General features: G+C 42.1%; 1 pseudogene across 1 annotated transcript; it reads left to right on the top strand.

The window, feature by feature from the left end:
- Positions 1-277: 277 nt before the first annotated feature.
- On the top strand, positions 278-18,640 carry LOC311124716 (myosin heavy chain, fast skeletal muscle-like; annotated as a pseudogene). The gene is made up of 39 exons: positions 278-493; positions 844-990; positions 2,537-2,693; positions 3,015-3,042; positions 3,482-3,596; positions 3,694-3,786; positions 3,958-4,018; positions 4,435-4,533; positions 4,720-4,823; positions 5,246-5,384; positions 5,699-5,817; positions 5,970-6,119; positions 6,214-6,384; positions 6,613-6,916; positions 7,595-7,659; positions 7,753-7,840; positions 7,957-8,074; positions 8,467-8,590; positions 9,031-9,167; positions 9,779-10,034; positions 10,259-10,501; positions 10,850-11,026; positions 11,123-11,268; positions 11,437-11,527; positions 12,137-12,526; positions 12,648-12,774; positions 13,275-13,393; positions 13,539-13,735; positions 13,874-14,057; positions 14,175-14,340; positions 14,656-14,780; positions 14,985-15,293; positions 15,525-15,728; positions 15,873-15,998; positions 16,137-16,307; positions 17,573-17,677; positions 17,774-17,869; positions 18,190-18,321; positions 18,620-18,640. The product of its transcript is annotated as a myosin heavy chain, fast skeletal muscle-like (transcript).
- The last annotated feature ends 1,750 nt before the right edge of the window (positions 18,641-20,390 follow it).

The following is a 20,390-nucleotide window of genomic DNA, read 5'->3' as shown; positions in this document are numbered from 1 at the left end:
CAGTAATGATTGAGTTAAATGTTTTCTAGCCCTTTGGGTGCTAAATGATAGGGCTTTAGACTTGTGTGTTTTCACAACACCCTAATGTTTGACAGGGTCCTCTAAGAAGTACACATTCATCTGTAGGAGGGGAAAAACAAGGTGAGACATGGTTTGAGTCTTCACATAAAAAGTGATGAGAATATTCTGAGAGATACCGCTCACCTAACTCTGTTGACTGGGGAGGAAGCACCACAGAGTCAATCATGTTTCATCTCTTTCCTAGTGATCCGTCACCATGAGTACGGACGCTGAGATGGAAATCTACGGCAAGGCTGCCATATACCTCCGTAAGTCTGAGAAGGAGAGGATGGAGGCACAAGCCACGCCCTTTGATTCAAAGAACTCCTGCTATGTGACAGACAAGGCGGAGCTGTACCTTAAGGGTCTGATCACTGCCAGGGCCGATGGGAAGTGTACTGTAACAGTCACCAAACCTGACGGCACTAAGGAGGTAAGCCTGATCTGAAAAGTATTCAAGTTCAAGTTTGTGCAATTACTCTATTTATTCAAAAATCATCTAAGTTATATGAAAAAATGCCAATAGGCAATAAGACATAATTAACAAAAGATAGATTAAGAATCATTTAATTGTTTTTTTTGTGAGCAGTGTATATCCTTAAAACACATCATTTGTATTGACTAGTCAAGAATCACCAGTCATTTGTCAGTGGCAGATAACAAAGTAGTTGATTAAATGTGGATATGCATTATTTAAATGATTCAACTTGGATGTCATGAGCAAAACGCATTCAGTCATGTCCACTTTGATCTATATGTAATCTAGATTTCTGACTGTTTCAGGAAGGAAAAGAGTTCAAAGATGCAGACATCTACGAGATGAACCCCCCTAAGTATGACAAGATTGAGGACATGGCCATGATGACCTACCTGAATGAAGCCTCTGTGTTGTATAACCTCAAAGAGCGTTATGCAGCATGGATGATCTATGTAAGAAACCTGCACATACAAACCACACACATATACAGTACCAGTGAAAACTTTGGACACATCTGCTCATTCTAGGGTTTTTCTTTATTTTTACAATTTTTCACATTGTAGAATGATAGTGAAGACATAAAAACTATGTATACAGAAGATAGCCCTATTTGGTGAAAGACCAAGTCCATATTATAGCAAGAACAGCTCAAATAAGCAAAGAGAAATGACAGTCCATCATTACTTTAAGACATGAAGGTCAGTCAATCCGGAAAATGTGAAGAACTTTGAAAAGGTTCTTTTTTTTTTTGTCATTTAGCAGACGCTCTTATCCAGAGCGACTTACAGGAGCAATTAGGGTTAAGTGCCTTGCTCAAGGGCACATCGACAGTTCTTCATGTGCAGTCGTAAAAACCATCAAGCGCTTTGATGAAACTGGCTCTCATGAGGGCCGCCACAGGAAAGGTAGACCCAGAGTTACCTCTGCTGCAGAGGATAAGTTCATTAGAGTTACCAGCCTCAGAAATTGCAGCCCAAATAAGTGCTTTAAAGAGTTCAAGTAACAGACACATCTTAACATCAACTGTTCATAGGAGACCGAGTGAATCAGGCCTTCATGGTCAAATTGCTGCAAAGAAACCACTACTAAAGGAAACCAATAATAAGAAGAGACTTGCTTGTGCCAAGAAACACTGATTTTTGGTTCCAACCGTTGTGTCTTTGTGAGATGCAGTATAGGTGAACGGATGATCTCCGCCTGTGTAGTTCCCACCGTGAAGCATGGAGGAGGTGTGATGGTGCTTTGCTGGTGACACTGTCTGTGATTTATTTAGAATTCAAGGAACATTTAACCAGCATGGCTACCACAGCATTCTGCAGCGATACGCCATCCCATCTGGTTTGGGCTTAGTGGGACAATAATTTGTTCAAAAGGAAAATGACCCAACAAACCTCCAGGCTTTGTAAGGGCTATTTGACCAAGAAGGAGAGTGATGGAGTGCTGCATCAGATGACCTGACCTCTACAATCCCCCGACCTCAACCCAATTGAGATGGTTTGGGATGAGTTGGACCGCAGAGTGAAGGAAAAGCAGCTAACAAGTGCTCAGCATATGTGGAAACTCCTTCAAGACTGTTGGAAAAGCATTCCAGGTGAAGCTGGTTGAGAGAATGCCAAGAGTGTGCAAAGCTGTCATCAAGGCAAAGGGTGGCTATTTGAAGAATCTCAAATATAAAATATATTTTGATTTGTTTAACGCTTTTTTGGTTACTACATGATTCCATATGTGTTATTTCATAGTTGTGATGTCTTCCCTATTATGCTACAATGTAGGAAATAGTTAAAATCAAGAAAAACACTTGAATGAGTAGGTGTGTCCAAACTTTTGACTGGTACTGTATATGAACAGAAGAAATACACACATACAGTACTATACATAAATTAATGGTAGAAACCAAACCAAATCAATACATAGTACACCCACATCCTCACATAAATCCAGATAAAAGTCCATCTGACTTTATTAATCCCCTAATTTAATTTAATAACTTTCATCCAGACCTACTCTGGACTCTTCTGTGCAACGGTGAACCCCTACAAGTGGCTCCCCGTGTACGACGCAGAGGTTGTCAACGCCTACAGAGGGAAGAAGAGGGTGGAGGCTCCACCCCATATCTTCTCCGTCTCTGACAATGCCTTTCAGTTCATGCTGATTGGTACGAGCTCTCATGGATGCATGGATGCATGGATGGAGGGGTGGATGGTTGGATGGATGGATGTCCATGATTGCATATGGATCTCAAAGTCCATAAGTGTTTATGGATGGATGGATGAATGGAAGTGAAAATATGCTTTAGAGAGGTATCTACTGTTTTCTAGTCTAGGTAATAACAGTTTGCTGGGAATATCTGTTTTCACTACCATTGAATGGAAAATGTTCCAAAATGAAATGCATGATGATGCCATGAATGAAATAATGTCCCCATAATGTTGCTATGTTGCTTGAGTATGATAAGCAATATGTTTTTTGGTTACAGATAAGGAGAACCAGTCCGTCCTGATTACGTAAGTTGTTTACAAAAATGTCACTTTTAGAAATATGTTGGATCTCTTCCCACTGGGCACACACTGGTTAAATCAACGTTGTTTCCACGTCATTTCAATGAAATTACGTTGAACCAACGTAGAACAGACATTGAATTGATGTCCGTTCCCAATGGGATGAAAATAAATGACGATTAGGCTTAGTAATAAATATTAGTTCATTTATATTTTTGTCATTTAGAATCCAGAGTGACTGCATACATTTTCATACTTTTCCCCCGTGGGAATTGAACCCACAACCCCGGCATTGCAAGCACCATGCTCTACCAAATAAGCCACACAGGATTTTCTTATGTTAGAAAACAGGTCAACAGTGTATTTTTCTATGCTTTCTTAATGAAAGCCAATCTGACACTCAAACATGTACCTAAACTCCCTCTTTCTCTGTCATATAAACCAGTGGAGAATCCGGTGCAGGAAAGACTGTCAACACCAAGCGTGTCATCCAGTACTTCGCCACCATTGCAGTGTCTGGAGGAGAGAAGAAGAAGGAAGCAGACCCCAGCAAAATGCAGGTAGGTTGTGCTCATGTTTGCCTTTTTAACACATTTCAAGCAATCAAGACAAAATTACTTTACCAGTTTCTGAGCAACTTGTGTTTGTTTCAATCAGGGGTCTCTTGAGGATCAGATCATTGCAGCTAACCCTCTGCTGGAGGCTTACGGTAATGCCAAGACAGTGAGGAACGACAACTCGTCTCGCTTTGTAAGTATGAAGGGCATACTGTGGAAGTGACCTTATATTGGAAAAATTTTAATAGTTCCCTATAGTTATGTCAATATTTGTCCAACAAACTGTAACATTTAAAGGGGTCTATCAAAGTAAAATGTTAGATTTATTTGTTGACCTATTTCTAACCCCCATGCTCTACTATAGGGTAAATTCATCAGGATTCACTTCCAAGGTGGTAAACTGGCTAAAGCTGACATTGAGACCTGTGAGTTGGTTTTGATTGTTTCTCAATGCTTTCTTTCCTAAATTCACAGAATCTTTTTTTGGGATCACATATTCAAATTCTCTCTCTCTCTCTCTCTCTCTCTCTCTCTCTCTCTCTCTCTCTCTCTCTCTCTCTCTTTCACTCTTTCACTCTCTCTCTCTCTCTCTCTCTCTCTCTCACTCTCTCTATCTCTCTCTTTCAATCGCTCTCTCTCTCTCTCTCTCTCTCTCTCTCTTTCTCTCTCTCTCTCTCTCTCTCTCTCTCTCTCTCTCTCTCTCTCACCTCTCTCTATCTCTCTCTTTCAATCTCTCTCTCTCTCTCTCTCTCTCTCTCTCTCTCTCTCTCTCTCTCTCTCTCTCTCTCTCTCTCTCTCTCTCTCTCTCTGTCTCTGTCTCTCTCTCCTCTCTCTCTCTCAGACCTGCTGGAGAAGTCCAGAGTGTCCCTTCCAGCTGCCCGATGAGAGAGGCTACCACATCTTCTCCAGATGATGACAGGCCACAAACCTGAGATAGTTGGTACGAAAAGAAGAGGTTCATGGGAAATTCTTCCCACCCCATCTGTGAAATTTATAAAAAATATTAATACTCCATACCTTTACAACTATTAACATCTTTGGGAAAGATCTATCAAGTGATGCGCCAAGTCTCAGTCCCCTCTTTTGATGCTGTTTATATATACAAGCCGTTCTCTCTTGTCAACAGAAATGGCGCTCATCACCACCAACCCCTACGACTTCCCCATGTGCAGCCAGGGTCAGATCGCTGTGGCCAGCATCGACGACAAGGAAGAGCTGGATGCCACAGACGTGAGTCAAACAAAGGGTTAACCAAACTCTAGATATAGAATGGTAATGACCACCATACACAAATGAATGCACTGTGACATTCCAACTTGGTGGCAGCTGGGAATATTAATGTATGTTTTTGGTTGATTCTTAATGCCTTGTGTTAGTAGGCATGTGCCTCAAGGAACTCTTCATGCCTTTACACTTAGCCTTGAGGCTAATACATGTAAGACATCCACAAGAGAGCACCACTAAGTTTCCTGTGGAACTGTGTAAAACTCCTTTTGTGCTGTCATCTACTAGTGTGTTGGCCAAGCGTTATCATGTGGAACAGAGAAGACAGTCAAATCTATCCATCCCATTGTTCTGCAGCACAGAACTGTAGTGTAACTGAGAAAACTACCGTTCAGTTTATCACTGTTGTACTTCCTCTTTAATGTCAGGATGCCATTACAATCCTGGGCTTCAGTAACGATGAGAAGATTGGCATCTACAAGCTGACAGGAGCTGTAGTGCACCATGGCAACATGAAATTCAAGCAGAAGCAGCGTGAGGAGCAGGCCGAGCCAGACGGCACAGAGGGTGAGTCCAACTCATAGATATACAATATGTACAGCATTAGTCCCATTCCCAGTCCCACTCATAGATATACAATATGTACAGCATTAGTCCCATTCCCAGTCCCAAACATAGAAATAGAACATGTAAGACAGACAGTGCCACATGAAAGTCAGGCAGGAGATCATTTCTAGAGAACAAATTCCAACCTCCAGAAATGATTTGAAATGATGGATGTGAGTGAATCAAAACCTAACTCACAAACTATTTTGTCAGTGTGACATTAAAAACAAGTGATCTTGTGTTTCTGATTCTGTTGTTGTTGGTTCTCTCTCCAGTGGCTGATAAAATCGCCTACCTGCTGGGCCTGAACTCAGCTGAGATGTTGAAGGCTCTGTGCTACCCCAGAGTGAAGGTCGGCAACGAGTATGTGACCAAGGGACAGACTGTGGCTCAGGTAAGGCGGCCAAACACAGCATCCACCATTCTCTGTGGACCGGAATTATTTTGGGGACAAGTGCATTGCTTTTGTTTTTCCCAAGCTCGTATCACCATATCACTAGACATGGTCAATATCTCCTGTATTAATTTGAGGTGTTATCATTGCAGGTTAATAACTCAGTCAGCGCTCTGGCCAAGTCTATCTATGAGAGGATGTTCTTGTGGATGGTCATCCGTATCAATGAAATGTTGGACACCAAGCAGCCAAGGCAGTTCTATATTGGTGTGCTTGACATTGCCGGGTTTGAGATCTTTGATGTGAGTATGAGACCAGAACAAGACAATTAGTTGTGATTTAGATGGATTACAGCCTTGTATGATGAAATTATCTCTTAAAAAATTCCATCAACAGTACAACAGCATGGAGCAGCTGTGCATCAACTTCACCAATGAGAAACTGCAACAGTTTTTCAACCACACCATGTTCGTCCTGGAGCAAGAGGAGTACAAGAAGGAGGGAATCGTCTGGGCCTTCATTGACTTCGGCATGGACTTGGCTGCCTGCATTGAGCTTATTGAGAAGGTAAACTGTCTGTGAGGATTATATTGGACCGCAACAGCAAAGCTCATAGGGAGCGCTGTGTGAGACATTATCACAGTTTGACAACGCATCTGACTGTTGAGAACTCAATATGTTTCCTATTATGTGCCTCTAAATTAATACAATCCTATAATAGCATGTTTACTAAAGGAATAAATGTGATCCTAAATGTAAATATCACTAACTTGATATACATCTCTTTTCGTAAAGCCATTGGGCATCTTCTCCATCCTTGAAGAGGAGTGCATGTTCCCCAAGTCTTCAGACACTACCTTCAAGGACAAGCTGTACTCCCAGCATCTTGGAAAAACACAGGCGTTTGAGAAGCCCAAGCCTGCCAAAGGCAAGGCAGAGGCCCACTTCTCCCTGGTGCACTACGCCGGTACTGTGGACTACAACATCACTGGCTGGCTGGAGAAGAACAAGGACCCCCTGAACGACTCAGTTTGTCAGTTATACGGGAAGTCTGGAGTCAAAATCCTGGCTGCCCTGTATCCCGCTGCCCCACCAGAGGGTAAGTATCAGGTCAAAATATTTAACAAGGCACTAGCTACAACTCAGACCCACATTTTCTTTAAAATAGCTTTGAATGTATCACAATTGTATCACAATTTTCTCAGGGTTTATCACTGGGTTAATTTATTCATGCTCTCGGTTAAAGTGGCAATATGTAACTTTTTGGGCAGCCCCACCAAATTCACATAGAAATGTGAGTTGTAGATCTCTCATTCTACTTGAAAGCAAGTCTAAGAAGCGATAGATTAAGTTTTGTTTTTGCATCTTTTACTTTCAGTTTTGTACACCAGCTTCAAACAGCTGAAACAACAATATTTTTGGTTAATGAAAATATATTTCACAGCGGTTTAGCTGGTACAATGATTCTCTAAACTATGCTAGTTAATTTTTTTCACATAGGTTTTAGCAACCAGGAAATGGCGGAGAGATTTCTGCATAGTGCAACTTTAATTTAATTATATAATAGGTGTTATTTTACACAAATCTCATTGGTCGCATTTGCATCTAGATAAGTGTGATAAGTTAACCAGAGATTCTCTGGTTTATAATTAATGTGCTTGCTGAAGACAAGACCACTCTAGATTTTCTTACATACTCTTATTATTATTCTATTTATTCCACCCGCTCTAGGAAATGTACTTTTCTAGTTATCTTGAACTTTTCCCCATTTGAACAGATACAAGCAAGAAAGGAGGCAAGAAGAAGGGTGGTTCCATGCAGACTGTGTCCTCCCAGTTCAGGGTGAGCTTTTGAAATGTGTGTATTCAGTCCTTCAAAAGGTGCATTGAATATCATAAATGATGTCTGAGAAAATGGTTTGTAACCCTCTTACAGGAGAACTTACATAAGCTGATGACCAACTTGAGGAGCACTCATCCTCACTTTGTGCGCTGCCTGATCCCCAACGAGTCAAAGACTCCAGGTACAAGAAATATTTAGTTAAATATGACATCTTATCAGTACAGTATCAGTGACTTTAACAATCTCAATCTTTAACCTGTTTATGAGTATTAAAAGAGACTTGGTTTGTTTTACCAGGTCTGATGGAGAACTTCCTGGTTATCCACCAGCTCAGGTGTAATGGTGTACTGGAGGGTATCAGGATCTGCAGAAAGGGATTCCCCAGCAGAATCCTTTATGCTGACTTCAAGCAGAGGTACACGCACTTAAACACAAATACGCAAAATCACAGAGAGATCTTCTCCAAGGGTTTTCCAGCATCAGAATAGTCTTCCCTTATAAGTAATACAGTCAGGTCCAAAATGACTGGCACTCTTGCTAAGATGAGCAGGAAAGACTGGTATCAAATGTATAATAAAGATACTGAACTATATTGTATGGTCAAACATTTGTGACAATTATATTATTTTATACTAATACAATTGTTCAGAGAAAGAGATTTAAAATAATATAATTTTGTTTGATTTGTTTAGTGTTTTTTGCTAATCTTCATCAAGGGTGACCTCACTGTAATAATTATAATTATGACCTCACTGTATAACCAACCTATTACAGCTTGGCATACTTTAAAACTGTCTCCTCATTCAGGTACAAAGTACTGAATGCAAGTGTCATCCCCGAGGGCCAGTTCATGGACAACAAGAAGGCTTCTGAGAAGCTGCTTGGTTCCATTGATGTGAATCACGAAGATTACAAGTTTGGACACACCAAGGTCAGTCAAATACCCCCAGCAAAAGCTGACAACAAAATACTACTTAAATTATCATTTAAACCCTTACCATATAAAATCTCTCCAGATGATCTATCCATCCTTTTGTTCTTTCTTCTTCATTTAACTAAAGGAAAGGTGGAAAAACATTGTAGTGTTTTTGTCTTCAAAGTCATACAAGTATAGAAGAGAAACTAAACTCATTATCATGTGCATTGTGTTAGAGGGGTATGACTGCAGTTATCTGTATCTGTGGACATTATTAATCTACAACTGTACAATAACTAACAACTTAGAAACATCCTATCCCATGGTTAGTTTGTAACCATTGCAAAGTTAATGTTGTTCAAAACTATCTAGTGGAGTTGTTCCCCTCTTTTGATTCAACTCTTTCTATCTGTCACCATCTGTGGTTCCATTGACCATGTTAACCTGTGTCTCAGGTGTTCTTCAAAGCCGGTCTTCTGGGTGTCCTGGAGGAGATGAGAGATGAGAAGCTGGCCTCTCTGGTCGGCATGCTCCAGGCTCTCAGCCGTGGATTCCTCATGAGGAGAGAGTTTAGCAAGATGATGGAGAGGAGGTGAGGAATAGTGGACATCTTGGCAAAGCTTTCTGTCAACCACCTGTATCTAATGCATTATGATGACATGCTGTATATGCTGTGAGTTGTTCAGAATAAGAAAGTACATCTTATAATGCTCTATTAAAGCTAGAATCCTTAATTGAAACATTAACAAAGTGGCAACCCCGCCTCTGTTTTGGTATAAAGCTGTGGGATGGGCCTGGAGCATTGCAACTATTCTCTAATTGGTAGACAGAGATATGGTGATAGTTTTAAGCTTGTTTTGAGTCCATACAGTGTTTGTTTCCATTTACATTGTTTGCAAACATTGTAGTAAAACAAGCTTATATTTGGGGTTAATTAATTTATAAATCCAAAATGTAGCAATGAAGGATTATATCTTTATAGCTTCAGTTTGGCATTTAGCAAGCTGTTCAATTGTCTTTTAAATGTGTGGTATTTACCTATTCATTCTTGAAGAACATAAAATGCCTCATGAGCTTAACATGCATGACCTGTTAATCCTTGCATCTAGAGTTCAGGGTGTTCCATTTTGTTGTTCTTCTAATCCCTGAATGTAGCTTTAAGCATGTCACTCACCATGCCACCCTATCCTTTCTGTCGACCAGAGAATCCATTTACACCATCCAGTACAACGTCCGCTCATTCATGAATGTGAAACACTGGCCATGGATGAAGGTCTATTACAAGATCAAGCCCCTGCTGAAGAGCGCTGAGACTGAGAAGGAGCTGGCCAACATGAAGGAGAACTATGAGAAGATGAAGACAGACCTGGCCAAGGCTCTGGCCAAGAAGAAGGAGTTGGAGGAGAAGTTGGTGTCCCTGGTGCAGGAGAAGAATGACCTGGCGCTCCAAGTTGCATCTGTGAGTGAACAACAACCCTCATATGGGTACATTTACACACAAATGAATACACACATGAACACACACACACACTGTAAAGTATGTGGCAAACATTTCTATTGCCAATGTAATATGCTGTATATATTTCATGAATTTCTATTGATTTGCTCTGACCTCTTTGACTAAAGTGTATATTTTGATACACAAAGTGAGGCCACATATCTTTTCTCCTGCTCTGAAACCAGGATTCAGAAAATCTGAACGATGCTGAGGAAAGGTGCGAGGGGCTCATCAAGAGCAAGATCCAGCTGGAGGCCAAACTCAAAGAGCTGACCGAGAGGCTGGAGGATGAGGAGGAGATCAATGCTGAGTTGACTGCCAAGAAGAGGAAGCTGGAGGATGAGTGCTCTGAGCTGAAGAAGGACATTGATGACCTGGAGCTCACCCTGGCCAAAGTGGAGAAGGAGAAGCACGCCACTGAAAACAAGGTTGAGTGTCTTACCATAGACAGTCTAACCAAACAATAATTCAAACAATAATCAACTCAAAACATAGCTTAACAATAATGGAATTCAAGTTGTATTGTGGGTGCAGGAAAAATTAAGACACAACAGTGGAATTTCAGTTGCGGGGTACTCAACCACATTCATTGCATGTTCTGCTCCCCACTCATTTATGACTTCCACTCAGGACACAGGCATGGTGTACACTGCCATCTAGTGTTGAATCAATAGTACAGTACTTGTTGACACATTTCTAATTTAAATGAATGCAATATATAACAAACTAAATCTCCCCTTTATGGTGAAGTATAATTATGTTGTGACCATTTTCAGGTTAAAAACCTGACAGAGGAGATGGCATCTATGGATGAGAGTGTTGCCAAGCTGACCAAGGAGAAGAAAGCCCTCCAAGAGGCCCACCAGCAGACACTGGACGACCTACAGGCAGAGGAGGACAAAGTCAACACTCTGACCAAGGCCAAGACCAAGCTGGAACAGCAAGTGGACGACGTGAGTGGAGTTTGACATTTTGGCCATGATAGTGTGCGAGATGATATTATCTTCATTTGTTTAGATTTTAACAATATATTTGTTTTTATCTTATAGCTTGAGGGTTCTCTGGAGCAAGAGAAGAAGCTCCGTATGGACCTTGAGAGATCCAAGAGAAAGCTGGAGGGAGATCTGAAACTGGCCCAGGAGTCCATAATGGACCTGGAGAATGACAAGCAGCAGGCTGATGAGAAAATCAAGAAGTAAACACAAACAAATGACTACAGTATCAGCTGCTATAATGGTTGTTCTTGATTAATTATGAATTAGCATTTGCATGTGATTCTTAAAAGCAACATGAATGGTATTAGACTCCTTTTACACTCTCAAACCTAATCCAACTCTGCAATCAACGTGTTTGTGTTTTTTAGGAAGGAGTTTGAGACCACTCAGCTCCTCAGCAAGATTGAGGATGAGCAGTCTCTAGGAGCTCAGCTGCAGAAGAAGATCAAGGAACTCCAGGTACAGTACAGGATATAAGGATCTAAGCTCCAGACACACTGAATAATTTCCTGAAATAAACGGACACATTTGTCCATGTGACTTCTGATGGCTCGGTAGGTGTTTCTTGCTGACATTTCCTACCATTGTAAAGATGGTGCTTCCATCGAGTTAGATAGAGGACTCATCTTTGTGTCTGTGCCATTATGGCGTTTGTGACAGAATAGGAATCTCCGTTTTTTAAGTAGTCATTTTTGAACCCGATCGAACAACCCAAGAACACTCGAGGCTGTAATCACTGCCAAAGGTGCTTCAACAAAGTAATGAGTAAAGGTTCTGAATGAATACTTATGTAAATGTGCTATTTCAGTTATTTTTATTTTTTTATACATTTGCAAAAAAAATATCAAAGAACCTGTTTTTGTTTTGTCTTTATGGGGTGTTGTGTGTAGAATGATGAGGGAAAAAATAAAAATTAATACATTTTAGAATAAAGCTGTAACGTATTAAAATGTGGAAAAAGTAAAGGTGTCTGAATATTTTCTGAATGCACTATTATTATTTTTTGAGAATCAATTTTTTCAACTGTATTGTAGTGTTCATCCCCCCTGCTTCTGCCCCCTGTTCTAGGCCCGTATTGAGGAGCTGGAGGAGGAAATTGAGGCTGAGCGTGCTGCCAGGGCTAAGGTTGAGAAGCAGAGGGCCGATCTCTCCAGGGAACTTGAGGAGATCAGCGAGAGGCTAGAGGAGGCCGGAGGCGCCACTGCTGCTCAGATTGAGATGAACAAGAAGCGTGAGGCTGAGTTCCAGAAGCTGCGTCGTGATCTTGAAGAGTCCACCCTGCAGCACGAGGCCACAGCCGCCGCTCTGCGAAAGAAGCAGGCCGACAGTGTGGCTGAGCTCGGGGAGCAGATCGACAACCTGCAGCGCGTCAAGCAGAAGCTGGAGAAGGAGAAGAGCGAGTACAAGATGGAGATTGATGACCTCTCCAGCAACATGGAGGCCGTCGCCAAGGCTAAGGTGAGTAGTGATGTTTTGGTCAAGCATTGTTGAGGAGTGTCAACTACATTACCATTCAAGTGAACTGAAGTTAACAGGAGTCCCATATATGAAGTAATGATGGTACATGTTTCACTAACAGGGCAATCTGGAGAAGATGTGTCGTACACTTGAGGACCAGCTGAGCGAGCTCAAGACTAAGAATGATGAGAATGTTCGCCAGGTCAACGACATCAGCGGACAGAGGGCCAGACTCCTGACAGAAAATGGTACCATCAACAATTAACTACAACCCAATGCTTTCCTTCAGTAGAACACAATAACATGTGTTGGGGGCTGTATCCACATAATTTCTACTGTACTATTCACATTTTACATTTTAGTCATTTAGCAGACGCTCTTATCCTGAGCGACTTTCAGTTAGTGAGTGCATACATAATTTTTTTATACTGGCCCCCCGTGGGAATCAAACCCACAACCCTGGCGTTGCAAACACCATGCTCTACCAACTGAGCTACATCCCTGCCGGCCATTCCCTCCCCTACCCTGGACCAATTGTACGCCGCCCCATGGATCTCCTGGTCGCGGCCGGCTACGACTGGATTCGAACCAGGATCTCTAGTGGCACAGCTAGCACTGCAATGCAGTGCCTTAGACCACTGCGCCACTCGGGAGACACCACCTAACATTGCCCTATGATACCTCCAAATACATTTTCAATCTTAGAGAACAGAGACCCTATTAACTAGATATCCCTCTATCCCTGCAGGAGAGTTTGGCCGCCAGCTGGAGGAGAAGGAAGCCCTGGTGTCTCAGCTGACCAGAGGAAAACAGGCCTTCACCCAGCAGGTGGAGGAGCTGAAGAGGGCGATTGAGGAGGAGGTCAAGGTAAGGGACCCAAAATGGACTCCACCGACCACAGAGTTTAGAGCCATATCTTCATTTAGATGGTGACTATGCCACCCTTAGAGTCTTCTACTATGATTAGTTGGACTATCTCTCGAATCTCTCTTGGTCTCTTTCTCTCTCACAGGCTAAAAACGCACTGGCCCACGGTGTTCAGTCTGCCCGTCATGACTGTGACCTCCTGAGGGAGCAGTTTGAGGAGGAGCAGGAGGCCAAGGCAGAGCTGCAACGCGGCATGTCAAAGGCCAACAGTGAGGTGGCTCAGTGGAGGACTAAGTATGAAACTGATGCCATCCAGCGCACAGAGGAACTGGAGGAGGCCAAGTGAGTCGCACGCAACAGCAACAACTCAAATATAGGGTGTGGATGGTGAGGAGGGTAGGGGGATCTGAGAAAATGTTACGTCAAAATATATTGTAACATATGTTTCAAACCGAAAAACCACCCTCTGTTGTACAACAGGAAGAAGCTGGCCCAGCGTCTGCAGGAGGCTGAGGAGACCATTGAGGCGACCAACTCCAAGTGTGCCTCCCTGGAGAAGACCAAGCAGAGGCTGCAGGGAGAGGTGGAGGACCTCATGATTGACGTTGAGAGAGCCAACGCATTGGCCGCCAACCTCGACAAGAAGCAGAGGAACTTTGACAAGGTAAAAATGAAAACCTAATTTTCTGCTACATAATCAATTGAAGTATAATTGTAGCATGTTTCTGATTCAAAACTTTTCATCTATGACTTCTAATGAAAATCCCATGTGTTTCCCTAGGTTCTGGCAGAGTGGAAGCAGAAGTATGAGGAGGGTCAGGCTGAGCTGGAAGGAGCTCAGAAGGAGGCTCGCTCTATGAGTACTGAACTCTTCAAGATGAAGAACTCCTACGAGGAGGCTCTGGATCATCTGGAGACTCTGAAGAGAGAGAACAAGAACCTGCAACGTGAGCATTTGACAGCAATTCTATTTGGCTCATGTTTGACTAGTGTTTTGAAAATGGAGGGAACTGTAATCATCAAAACTACTATTAAACCATTTCAGAGTTTTCATGTGCAGTATAAAAATATATAAATGGAACATGTAATTGCTATTGCTTTTAACAACCCAAGGAAGTTGAGGGCAATTAGATTTGTAAGACCGTATGAAGTGCTGTTAATTAATTAACTGTTATCATGATTCAATGTCAACTTCAATGCATTGGCGATATCCACTGAAAATCTCCCAAGTCTAAACTGCACCGGTGTGTGTGTGTGTGCAGAGGAGATCTCTGACCTGACTGAGCAGATCGGAGAGACTGGCAAGAGCATCCATGAGCTGGAGAAGGCCAAGAAGACCGTGGAGACAGAGAAGTCTGAGATCCAGACCGCTCTGGAGGAGGCTGAGGTACAAACTACAGCTGTTTGATGGGAAAAGCAGTGTTACACTAGCAATGCCAGCTACAGTCTAATGCTCCCTGCTTTGGTGTTCATATATATATATATATATATATATATATATATATATATATATATATATATATATATATTTAATTCCTTGTACACATCCAAATATATTGAACAATTCACCTGACTGCTTCTGTTTGTCCAGGGCACACTGGAGCACGAGGAATCCAAGATTCTGCGTGTGCAGCTGGAGCTGAACCAGATCAAGGGTGAGGTGGACAGGAAGCTGGCTGAGAAGGACGAGGAGATGGAGCAGATCAAGAGGAACAGCCAGAGGGTGGTTGACTCCATGCAGAGCACCCTGGACTCTGAGGTCAGGAGCAGGAATGATGCCCTTAGGGTGAAGAAGAAGATGGAGGGAGACCTGAATGAGATGGAGATCCAGCTGAGCCACTCCAACAGGCAGGCCGCTGAGGCCCAGAAACAGCTGAGGAATGTCCAGGGACAGCTCAAGGTAAAGGGAATGTTTAAAAATCTGAACATGGAGAGGGATTTGTTTGTGAATCTGTAAAAAATAATAGAACAGAGGACTTGAATAGAGTGTACTATGTACTAAAGGTTGAGATATTTGGTAAACTCTTTCCAATTAACATTTCTATCACCAATCCTTTCGCCCCTACTTCCACTAAAACTTTGAAACTTTAAACTACAAGTCCTAATGAACCAATGTCATTGTGAAATCCAGGATGCCCAAGTGCACCTTGATGATGCCGTCCGCGCCGCAGAGGACATGAAGGAACAGGCAGCCATGGTGGAGCGCAGAAACGGTCTGATGGTGGCTGAAATCGAGGAGCTGAGAGTTGCTCTGGAGCAGACAGAGAGAGGCCGCAAAGTGGCTGAGACTGAGCTGGTAGACGCCAGCGAGCGTGTTGGACTGCTGCACTCCCAGGTATGGGTCAAAAGCCATTTCCAATGAAACTCAACCAAGCATACTGTTTACACACCTGGAATTCGACATTGCTTGCTTTTAGATTTTCATAATTTCAGCCTTGTGACTTGTGAGTCAAACAAATCGTCATGTTTCCTCCTTCAGAACACCAGCCTTCTGAACACTAAGAAGAAGCTAGAGACTGACCTGGTGCAGGTGCAGGGAGAGGTGGACGACATCGTCCAGGAGGCCAGGAATGCAGAGGAGAAGGCCAAGAAGGCCATCACTGACGTGAGTCCTGGAATTACATCAACTTGATTTGTCCCCAAGGTCCAATTGTAGCTGGGCTGGTTAAGAACAACAAAGATCTCAGAGGAATGTTATGATTGGTGCCAATTGGTGCATAAATTAAACAAACTACTTTTCCAGGCGGCCATGATGGCTGAGGAGCTGAAGAAGGAGCAGGACACCAGCTCTCACCTGGAGAGGATGAAGAAGAACCTGGAGGTCACAGTCAAGGACCTCCAGCACCGCCTGGATGAGGCTGAGAATCTGGCCATGAAGGGAGGCAAGAAGCAGCTCCAGAAACTGGAGTCCAGGGTGAGTTAACAGCAGGATGGATTAGAGTGGATTGAAAGACAGATTGCTGGAAATGTATTTGATCATATAAAAATACACAGGATCATTGTTTAATGACTTTTTCTCTCAATAACCCAGTTAGATCAGGAGTTCCCAAACAGTTTTGCTTCGCGGACCCCTTTTGTGATAAAGAATTCATCAGGGACCCCCTCATAATATCAGAACACAACTCCTACTTTAGTTTTACTATGACTTCTGCAGTGCGTGGCTGGACTAATCAAGTCTCGGCCCCTGGGAAATAACATTTTAAAGTCACCTTTTGGCACCAGAAACAACATTCTACAGTTTTAAAGCTAATTTCCTGTAATTCTACACATTTTGCCATGGGGCGGAGAGAACATTTTTAAAGCTTAAATTACGGTGCATTTATATTCAATACAAAACATTTGGGGAAATTGTTATACTTAAGTAGTTGTGTTGAGAAGAATTGGAGCCAAGACCTTATATATAAAAAAGTATTTATCCAGTTGCTTCATTCAGGCTTGTACAGTTGTCGTGGAAGACTTCTAAACTGCAAATCTATTCAAATGTTATTGGTCACATACACATATTTAGCAGATGTTATTGCGGGTGTAGCGAAATGCTTGTGTTCCTAGCTCCAACAGTGCAGTAGTATCTAACAATTCACAACAATACACACAAATCTATAAGTAAAGAATGAGTTCAGGCAAGTAGGGGCCTCTAGTGGCCATTCTGGTACTGCACCATACACTTAGAAAAGCAGTAGGGGCCTCTAGTGGCCATTCTGGTACTGCACCATACACTTAGAAAAGCTTTCCAGAATGGACATAGAAATACAAGAAGAATTGAGTTGGAAGAAATGGATCATGGATAGAGTACTGTGGATACCAATATCACTGTGAGCCTCCCAGAACCACGTTGTGCGTCTAAGGGTGAAGAACGTAAATTGTGGATTACTAATATTACATTGTACTGTATTGCACTCTCTAAACTTTGTCCACAGATCACTGGTAGTTTAATCTGTTCTTGCTAGAAATATTCATAAACACATTTAAATGTAAATTCCCCTTTGGGAACCACTGACCTAAATAATGAAAAGTTGTTGTTATTATTACAGACCCCTTCAATTAAATGTTTAAAAGTACATAGGGACAGATAACAATTGTGCCTCCTTGACTGGGTAGAACACTACACCTCTGGGTTACAAAGATTTGTTACGTCTGATTTCACCACCTCAAACAAATACGTTTATTTATTCCACAAAGGTGCGTGAGCTCGAGACTGAGGTGGAGGCCGAGCAGAGAAGAGGTGTAGACGCAGTCAAGGGAGTCCGCAAGTATGAGCGCAGAGTCAAGGAGCTCACTTACCAGGTAAGAGAAAGTGCCTTCTTCACTCACTTGACACTAACACAGACAGGTTTGTGTATAAAACTATATTGACATTGATTCTTTGATCTTCTCCCACAGACTGAGGAGGATAAGAAGAACGTTAGCAGACTTCAGGACCTGGTAGATAAGCTGCAGTTGAAAGTGAAGGCCTACAAGAGGCAGGCTGAGGAAGCGGTGAGTGAAATATTCTGAAAGCATTAATTCGAGAAAAATTTAATCCCCCTACAAAACTTAATGTCCATACAGTTTAGTTGAAAAAGTGTTGCTACTTCATATTGCTGTACTGGGGGCTGGTCTAGTGGTAGGGTTGGAGGCAGCGGTTTGATCCCCTGTTCCTCCACTCACTTTCTCTGCTGTATCATCCATCTCCCTATATACATTGCTGTCCTAAATCAGCCAATATTTGCTTTGTTGAAAATACCTTTAAAAATGTATATTTTAATTTTAAAGTGTAAATACTGATGTTCTGCTCTCCCTGTATTTTCCTCACCCAGGAGGAAGCAGCAAACCAGCACATGTCTAAGTTCAGGAAGGTTCAGCATGAGCTGGAGGAGGCTGAGGAGCGTGCTGACATCGCTGAGACTCAGGTCAACAAGCTCAGAGCCAAGACCCGTGACACTGGAAAGGTACAGAACTGCTGCTGACTCATGTTCAAATATGACCACATAAACACCACCTATGATTCAGTCTTCACAGAGGTCAACACAGACCTTTTACACTCACTCAACTGTATTTAAGATCTCTGAGAATAACATTTTAAGGTAGGGCAACAATAACAAAAAACATTATTTCAAGTTAGTACCTCAAAATTGAAATCCAAGCTGAGCACTGAGCTTGAAAATGCTTGATCCATTATATTCTTTCCAAGTGTTCATATATTTAGCATGTCTGTTATTAATACTGATCCATTCTTTCTTCTTACAGGGCAAAGAAGTTGCTGAATAAACAAGACCAAGTCTTATCATTTTCCTGTGTTGCATAAAATATGATTTTCATGGTGAAATGTTGAGCATTGATTAAAAACATGTAGACCTACATACACTTCCTTCGTGACTGTGGACTTATTACTTATGAAAAAGCAAACAGCTTTTTCATACCATACAAATATTGTACTTTAATTAATGGAGCAATCTGGGATTCCAACAACAACAATGTGGTCACATCAGCTGAGGGAGAAATGTAACCTCTCTCAAATTCATAGACTGAGCTATGGATGTACAGACTGACCATCCAGAACATCAAAATTATAGTTTTAATTCTTTACACTTGGAGGATTTGGCCAATATGGACAGGCCCAAATTTAAACGTTTCTAAAATAAAAAATAAATGAGAAGCATATGCATAACCATGGTAACAGTTTAAAAAGGAACGCTTGTCAGAGAAAGGTTCTCAGGTGTCACGCCCTGACCTGGAGAGACTGTTATTCTCTAGGTAGTTTGGTCAGGGTATGAAACTCTATGTATTGTATTTCTATATTTGGCAGGGTGTGGCTCCCAATCAGAGGCAGCTGTCCCTCGTTGTCTCTGATTGGGGATCATCCTTAGGCAGCCATGTTGCCTCCCTTAGTTGTGGGATCTAGTTTGTGTTCCTGATAGGCTTGTTGTGATTATAGCCCAGAGGACTCCACGTTTTCGTTGCTTTGTCAAGTGTTTATCTTCACTAATATATATGTACGCTGCACCTTGGTCTGACCCGTTCCTCAACGATCGTGACATCAGGAATCAACAGGATATTTGCATTTGAATTTTGTCACAGATTATGTGCACATTAACCTCTCATGGACAGACTTCATTTTAAAAAATGGTTATCGATCATCTGACAAAATAACACATTTTAGTTCTTGGTTGAACCGATGTGTGCAAATAAATGGGAAAAGAAATGACAAAAGTGATATTGATTTATCATTAGCCAATTTGCATTTCCAATAGATTTCTGGCAGCTATACACCCCCATAATGATTAGAGTTCCTCTCCTGCCTACTAGTGGTGAAATTCACATTATTACAGATATTATTACGGTCATGTTTCAGGAGAAGTCCCAGGTCCAGACAGCGTTGAAGTAACAAAAGTTTATTACAAAAACAGGGGGCAGGCCAACGACAAGTCAAGGGCAGGCAGAGGTCAGTAATCCAGATCAGAGTCCAAAAGGTACAGAGCGGCAGGCAGTCTCAGGGTCAGGGCAGGCAGAGGTCAAAAATCCAGGGTGGTGTGACAAGGTACAGAACAGCCGGCCGGCAGGCAGGCAGGATCAGGCAGAATGGTCAAAACAGGAACTTGACAAAGACAGGCGCAAGGGGGAAACTGCTGGTCGGCTTTTTGAAACAAAACCAACTGGCAACATATAAACAGAGAACACAGGTATAAATACACTGGGGATAATGGGGAAGATGGGCGACACCTGGTGGGGGGTGGAGACAATCACAAAGACAGGTGAAACATGGCCATTGGCTCAACTTACCCCAAGGCAAACATTTTGACTATATTAGCCCACACAGCTACAAGGATGCACTTTCATGCCAGGTTTAAGACCTCATATAGAAGCTTATAGAGTCCCCAACTGATTTATAGAACAATCTTAAAATGATCTACTTTGGTTTAGATACAACCATCATGAAACCTAACATTTCTATTAATTTAACTTGGTGAAAATCTGTTTTTTTCGGACATAACTTACTTACCACTTTTTCCATGTGGTT

The sequence above is a fragment of the Coregonus lavaretus genome (assembly GCF_964263955.1).
Source record: "Coregonus lavaretus genome assembly, contig: HAP1_SCAFFOLD_79, whole genome shotgun sequence".
NCBI classification, from domain to species: domain Eukaryota; kingdom Metazoa; phylum Chordata; class Actinopteri; order Salmoniformes; family Salmonidae; genus Coregonus; species Coregonus lavaretus.
The sequence above is the reverse complement of the archived record's forward strand: the minus strand, read 5'-3'. Positions and strand labels throughout refer to the sequence as shown.